Source organism: Procambarus clarkii, chromosome 37 (assembly GCF_040958095.1).
Source record: "Procambarus clarkii isolate CNS0578487 chromosome 37, FALCON_Pclarkii_2.0, whole genome shotgun sequence".
In the NCBI taxonomy this organism is placed as follows: domain Eukaryota; kingdom Metazoa; phylum Arthropoda; class Malacostraca; order Decapoda; family Cambaridae; genus Procambarus; species Procambarus clarkii.
In genome coordinates, this window is record NC_091186.1 from 42481253 (window position 1) to 42489315 (window position 8063).

An 8063-nucleotide genomic window follows, 5' to 3' on the forward strand; every position below is an offset into this window, starting at 1 on the left:
AAATAACCCTCAAGTAGACTGTTTCCTCAACAGCATGAATTCCTGTATGCTCATCCCCGCAATCACCAGGCCCACCCGAGTCACTCAAACATCTGCGACTACCCTGGATCACTGATGGACCAACATAACAGCTCCTCTTACATCAAGTATAATCACTGACAGAACAACTGACCACTATCCTACCTTCCTTGTAGCGAACATGGCCATAACACCACCAGGTAACAAGAAAATTACCTTTAGGTTACAATGTGAAGCGGCAATAGGCAATCTCACAAATGCCCTCCACAATGTAAACTGGGAATCTAAATTTATCAATACACAGGATAATAATTCGTTAACTAGCCTCTTTCCAAAATTTAAAGCCTTTACAATACTTATTGTCCTCTCCTCACCAAGCAAGTAACTGGCAAAAAGGTTAAATAATCCCTGGCTCACTAATGGCATACTTAAAGCAATCGACAAGAAATATGAATATGAAAAAAAACTTAGGATTGGCCTAGTTGGAAAAGAAGTAGTTAAGAGGTATGCATCAGTGCTTACCAGTATAATAAGAGCAAAGCGTTCCTATTACGAGAATAGATTCAAAGAAGCAAAAGGCAACATAAAAAGCACATGGAGAGCCATCTCTACCATCCTAGGAGCTAAACAACATTTACATAATAAGATAAAAATCTCCAAGGATGGTTATACACCTGCAACAGATCTTGAAACAGCAACTGAATTTAATAGCTTCTTTTCATCGTTTGGTGCTCACCTTGCCCGAAAAATCCCAGAGACTCAGACATATGTTACCACATATCTTTCACGCAGCTATCCAAACTCTCTTCTCCTCTCTCCGGTCAGCCCTACAGATGTTGTGTCCATCATTCACTCGCTAAAAACCAAAGCTGGGAACATTAGTGAAATACCATCGATGGTACACAGGCGTGCCTCCCATATGCCCTTGCACCATCCATAGCACTGCTGTTCAACAAATCCCTAGAGTGTCATACCTTCCCTGATATCCTTAAAAAAGCAAGAGTAACGCCAGTTCATAAAGGAGGTAACACGGCAGACATAAATAATTACAGACCCATATCGAATCTACCTATATTATCAAAATTATTTTTTTTTTTTTTTACAAACAGCTCTACTCCAATCTTGTAAAATTCAATATACTAAGTCCCTGTCAGTTTGGCTTCCGCTCCCAAAAGAGTACCAATGATGCTATTGTTAGTCTGCTTGACTTAATCTTCTCAGCCCTTGACAAAAGTGAGTTTCCAATTGAACTCTTCATCGGCCTGAGAAAGGCCTTTGATACTGTTAACCATAACTACCTCTTACTTAAATTCCACCATTATGGAATCCGTGGCCTTGCCCTAAACTATATCCGATCCTATCTTAGTAACAGACACCAATATGAAGCCATCAATGATATAACCTCTCCCACTCTACCACTTAATTACCGTAAAGGTGCCACAGAGCAGCATCCTATAGGACCCTCCTGTTTCTTATATACATCAATGATCTCCCTAATGTCTCTAACATACTTAAACCTATATTGTTGGCTGATGATACTACTCATCTACTCTGACCCCAACCCACTCCTGTTAAATAATGTTGTAAACAATTAATTAAAAAAAGTCTACTTGTGGTTGTCAACCAACAAGCCTCACACAAAACATAGAAAAGACCTACTATATCTTATTTGGAAACAAATCAACAAATGCAATTCAGCTTCAGATAGATAATGTAAACATTAGCAATAAAAATGATGGAAAGTTTCTTAGCCTATACTTAGACAAGAGACTCAACTTCCGCACCCATATACAACACATAACTAAAAAGGTTTCTAAAACAGTTGGTATACTGTTTAAGATCAGATATTATGTACCCTACTCTGCTCTCCTCTCACTCTATTATGCACTTATCTATCCCTATCATTCTTATGGCGTTTGTGCTTGGGGTTCAACCTCTGCAAACTACCTCAAGCCCATCATCATCCAGTAAAAATCTGCTATCAGGACAATAAATAACTCTACCTTCAGACAACACACAGCTCCCTTGTTCAAATCCTTAAACATGCTAAACAAATTCACTCCATACATTCTCCTGTGTAAATTACGTTTATAAAGCCCTTTTTCTAACTGCAAACCCTGTTCTGAAACTCTTCCTGGACAGATGTAATAGAACACATGGCCACGTCCCCACCAGACATAAATATCTCTTTGATATCCCCAGAGTCAAACTTAATCTATGTAAACACTCTATGTAAATAAAGGGACCTAGTTTATGGAACTCACTCCCTTATAATGATTTGAAAAGCTGTCCAACTTCTGCCATATTCAAAAATAAAACCAAAAAGTACCTGTAGTACTTTTTAAGTACGAGGGAGTAATGCGCAAAGCGTCCCTCACCTGTGACGTCACAGCGTCAACTGACGCCATATCAACACATCGGCCATTTTGTCGTCAGTTCAGTCATGGCGAGGACTAACCCTTCATGCAAACTGCACCTACTATCAAGAAGAAGAAGATTTTGTGTTCCACCGATAGTATTATCGTAAGTAAGCACTTATATTTTATATTTTATTAAATTAATTGATTCTATTTTTCTGTAATAAAGGTCCAAAGGGTTGTTAAGGAACAAGGGTGTAGCGATACCGACGCTCAGTGCGCTCAACTCACACCAAAGTATCACCTGTGTAGCTTCTGTAATTAGTGTTAATTAGTTATGCTATAAGATAATGAAGCGAGTATAAGATTAACTCGCTACAAGGGTACTGTGTTGGGAGGTGAGGGCTGTTACTGGTGTCTGTGGGGATGTGAGGACTTGTACCAACCACTATCACCACCAGTACCTTGTCTTGCACCCTGCTTAGTTTTCCTATTGAGATATGAAGTATTATTGCATTCATATAATTATTCATTCATTGTCATTACTATTTTTATGGGCTATGTTCTGTTACCCTAATGCTTTTTACCCCTGGGCATGTCCATTTACTCTCCAGCCCTTCACAAGCCACTGCTGCACCCCCTCCATGCCCATACTTACTGTGCTTATTCTTACAGGACTGCACTGCATTATGTGGTGCTCACTGCCTGGACACCTTGATACATGCATTATAGGGTTCTGGTAGTTGTTCTACTCACCAAGCCCTTCCAAGGCCAGGCTTGACATGTGAGAGCTTGATCCAACAGGCTGTTGCTTGGACAGGCCCCTCAGGCCCACATATCCACCACAGCCTTGTTTGTCCGGCACTTCAAAATCAAATGTTTATTTACGTAAGGTACATACATATTTTTAGGTAAGGTACTCTTTATTTGGGTAAATTTATCTTCGTAGTATTTAGCTTTGGCTCGTCTAATTATCTTGGATAGCAATAACGAGTAATTCTTTGAGAATTCTTTGGAGACAATTCCTAACCTATACTTCTCCCAACCTATACTTCTTCTCAAGGTCATCTTCACTTCTTGAAGATGTTCAGGTTTTCTCTTGAAGATGTCGACGGTTGTTCCAGCAATACTGTATTTCTTTTATTGCTGAAAACCTGTTTTCAGCCATAAAAAAATAATCCTGAATCCAGAAAAAAATCCCTTTTGTATCGTCTGGAAATTTTCAAATATTGCTGATCAAACCCGAGTCTAAATTATTTGTATATATTATGAATTACAGAGGTCCCAGGACAGGGTTTTTAGGCACTCCACTTACATTTTCCCACTCTGACTTAACCCCCATTTATACAAACTCAGTCTTATCTTTTAGCTAATAATTTATTGTACACACCATACTCAGCCTGTGTAGGGTAGTTTATTGTGCATGTGTAGTATATATATTTGTGTAGTATATTTGGTATATTTAATGCCTCTAACCTCTCCTCATAGTTCTTGTCCTTCAGTTCTGGGAGCCACTTAGTAGCATGTCTTTGCACCTTTTCCAGTTTGTTTATGTGCTTCTTAAGATATGGGCACCATACAACCGCTGCATATTCCAACTTTGGTCTAACAAAAGTCGTGAACAATTTCTTGAGTATTTCGCCATCCATGCATTTAAAAGCTCTGAATATTATCCTTTACCTGCAATTGGTTGTTGCTGTATTTATAGAATATGATTTGTTCTACTTTACATTTGTTTGTTCCTTTTTTTCAAAATTTCTTTCTGCCTCTCTCCTCACTGCCGTGTAGTTGTTTCTCTTTGTATTACTGGTATGTTTGGGGGTTTGGCCTCTTCGTATATTGATTCCATTTTTGTGTCTTTTGGTCTCTGTCCGTCTTGAAATTTCAGTTGAACAAATCCTGTTTCCTAGTTCTGCATCTTTGTTTTGGTATAAATGTTTTTGTTCCTTTATCATATATTTCACAAAATTGACATACTGTGCATTAATTCATCTCAATTACTTCCTTTCCTAACAGCAAGCCTTTCCAGTAAAATTCTTTGAATTCTTTTCTGACTTCCAGCCTAATGTTTGTTTTATCCTAGTGTGTATGATGCCTAGCGTGTGTCTGGTGCCTGTTGTGTTAAACCGAAGATAAATGCATAAGTATAGGTCAGTAATTTCTCCAGCTTTGAAAGGGGCTTTCATTATGCAGCAGTATTCCACTCTAGAGAGCACTAGCGTCTTGAAAACTATCATCATCGGTATAGCATCTCTAGTGTGAAAAGTTCTTGTTATCTATCCTGTCATTTTTCTTGCAGTTGTGACGGCTACTTTATTGTGTTCTTTAAATGTAAGGCCTTCTGACATCAGTACACCCAAATCCTTTACGTTGCTTTTCCGTTCAATGTTATGATTTGACTGAGTTTTGTAAGTGGTTTCCGTTTTTATATTTTTTATTTTTTCCGTAGCGCATGAGCTGAAACTTATGTTCGTTAATCACCATGTTATTTTCTGTAGCCCATAGAAAGACCTGATTTACATCTGATTGGAGGTTTGCCGTGTCCTCTATGTTGCCTACTCTCGTGAAGATTCTAGTGTCATCTGCAAAGGATGATCAAGTACTATAGGTTGTGTCCTTGTCTATGTCCGATATGAGGATGAGAAAAAGTATTGGAGCAAGCACAGTACGCTTGGGGACTGAGCTCTTTACGGTTGATGGTCCAGATTTTATTTTGTTGACTACTACACATTGGGTTCTATTAGTCAGGAAGTTGTATATCCATCTGCCTATTTTTCCGGTAATTCCTTTTGAACGCATTTTATGTGCAATAACACAATGGTCACATTTGTCAAAGGCTTTTTTTTGTCAAAGCGTTTTGTTTGTCTTCCATGGCATCTAGTGCCATGTCAGAGTGGTCCAGCAACTGTGATAGGCAAGAGCGCCCTGTTCTGAAACCATGTTGTCTGGGGTTATGGAGATGCTGTGATTCCATGTATTTTGTGATCTTACTTCTTAGCATTCTCTCAAAGATTTTTATGATGTGCGATGTTAGTGCTATCGGTCTGTAGTTTTTTGCCTCTGCCTTATTTCCTCCTTTATGGGGCGGTGCTATCTCTGCTGTTTTTAGTATGTCAGGGACAATGCCAGTATCTTGGCTTTGTCTCCAAAGAATGTGAAGGGCCTGCGATAACGTTTTTTACAGTTCTTGATGAATATAGAGTTCCAAGAGTCAGGGCCTGGTGCAGAGTGCATAGGCATACTGTCTATGGCTTCTTCAAAATCCAGTGGGGATAGGATCACATCTGATTTATGATTTGATGTTGGTATCATATCCATGAAAAATTCATTTGGGTTATCAATCAGATGGATGGAGAGCTACACTCGTGGTGTCCCATTTTCCCAGCACTCTTTGTCATATAATGCTTTGAAACTTTTGACGGATTTGGCCTCCACCACCTTCTCACCTAACATGTTCCAACCGTTTACCATTCTGTTTGCAAAAGTGAATTGTCTTACATTTCTTCGGCATCTTTGTTTAGTTCGTTTAAATCTATAACCTCTTGTTCTTGAAATTCCAGGTCTCGGGAAATCTTCCCTATCAAGTTTATCAATTCCTGTTACTGTTTTGTACGTAGTGATCATATCTCCTCTTTTCCTTCTGTCTTCTAGTTTGGAATATTTAATGCCTCTAATGTCTCCTCATAAATCCTGCCCTTCAGTTTTGGTATGAATGTTTGTGTGCCTTCATCGTATATTTTGCAAAATATGGAATACATCTCATTTACTTTACTTTAAGAATATGGTTCGATCAATTAAAAACCCTCTTGTTCAAATTGCAAAGAGACTGAAAGAGATGCAGCATGCTCAATGGATTATATATTAGTGATTATTATTAGGATTATATATTAGTGAATCATATTAGTGATTCAATTATTATGGTCATAAAACAATAAACAAATAGTTTTGGTGTTATTACACTCTATTCACAGGTTATATATAAGTATCTGCATGTTTTGTTCACCATTACAAACCACTAAGTTGGTTTGATTTTTGTTGAGATTGTTATTTATGATAAGATTCCTTACGTTATCTGAGAATGAAGCTATGTCGGTATTGGGAAATCTATAGATGGCACTTATAGTCAAGGAGGATTTAAGGGATTTACTGGAGAACTTGGCAAAGGTATATTCACAATAGTCGTCTCTATTACTAATGAGACTATTGCAGATGAAGGTATCTTTGTAAGATATTGCTATGCCACCTCCTTTTTTTATTAGGCCTGCAGTTGTGAATGGCTTTATTATCAGCCAAGTTGTAGCATACAACATAGCATATATATGTATATGGTATACATATATATATATATACATATATATATATATATATATATATATATATATATATATATATATATATATCTATATATATATATATATATATATCTATATATATATATATATATATATATATATATATATATATATATATATATATATATATATATATATATATGTTATGTTACAACATAACAGGCCAATTACACTGGATTAATCTTTGTGTTTAGATAGGAGATGCCTCGTATGGGCCAATAAGCCTTCTGCAGCCCCTATGTTTATCCCTTATGTATCCCCCCATGTTTTCACCTTCATTGTATTATCACCTGACCTAATGCGGGTATAAAATCAACTAATATATATATATATATATATATATATATATATATATATATATATATATATATATATATATATATATATATATATATATATATAATATATATATATATATATTCAAAATTCGTCAGTGTACTACATTTTTGTTGTTGCTTTTAGGTGATGCTTTTAACCAGTGTACGTGGGTCTGATTGTGCAACCACAGTTCGAAGAATAATGAAGATATGAACAATATTATATTTTTATATTTATTATATTTCTATCACTTGCTCTTAAGATTGTTTCATTTAATAGAGGTTGGGCATAATTGTTCTCTGCTGCTAATAGAACTGACTGACTTAGCTATAGGAAAATGTAAACTTAATTGGTTTATCCATTACAGTATTTTGCAGTTTATTTCATGATCCTGTGCTTAATACTTGCATAAATAGTAGATTACAAAATGCATTTTTATATCATTAGTATTGAATAATAATAATGCAAATAATTGACTTATAAATGATGTACAATTAATTGGTAGGTGATATTATATTATTAATATTTTTTCATTCTTGCAAAGCCTTAACAAAGTCATTAACATGTTAATATAAACTTGATCACCTTCCACTTATTTTCTCATGTGCTACCTACATGTACAAAACCTTATTCCTAAATGCATATTTTGTTCTGAAACTTGTCCTTTATATGTTGTGTATCACCATCTCTGGAGAGTTTTATCTGATTGATGTATAAATTACTTTTAATTTTACAGAATATTATTGTTATACTGAATTTATTATTATATAAATAACTTAATTTTACAGAATCATCTATCAACGCACATCCACAAGTTGAGGAGGAGGATGTGACCTTCCAGATGTCTGAAGTACTGAAACAGGCACCAAACAGGCCTGGTGGATCTAGGTACAAGGTAAAATAATTTAAATTTTTTTTTTTTTTTTTTACTAATTGTCCGATATATATATATATATATATATATATATATATATATATATATATATATATATATATATATATATATATATATATATAT

At 35.7% G+C, this 8063-nt stretch overlaps 1 long non-coding RNA gene across 3 annotated transcripts in view; it reads left to right on the forward strand.

The window, feature by feature from the left end:
- The first annotated feature begins 2036 nt into the window (after window positions 1-2036).
- The window catches only part of LOC138372117 (uncharacterized), an 8792-nt gene continuing 2765 nt past the window's right edge, over window positions 2037-8063 (forward strand). The window contains exons 1-3 of one of the 3 annotated variants that reach the window (XR_011230725.1): window positions 2043-2541; window positions 3051-3286; window positions 7834-7940. This is a non-coding gene — a long non-coding RNA (uncharacterized lncRNA). Of the gene's footprint in view, window positions 2542-2580; window positions 3287-7833; window positions 7941-8063 lie in introns of those variants that run through there. The other 2 variants (XR_011230726.1, XR_011230724.1) reach the window with 2 other exon arrangements.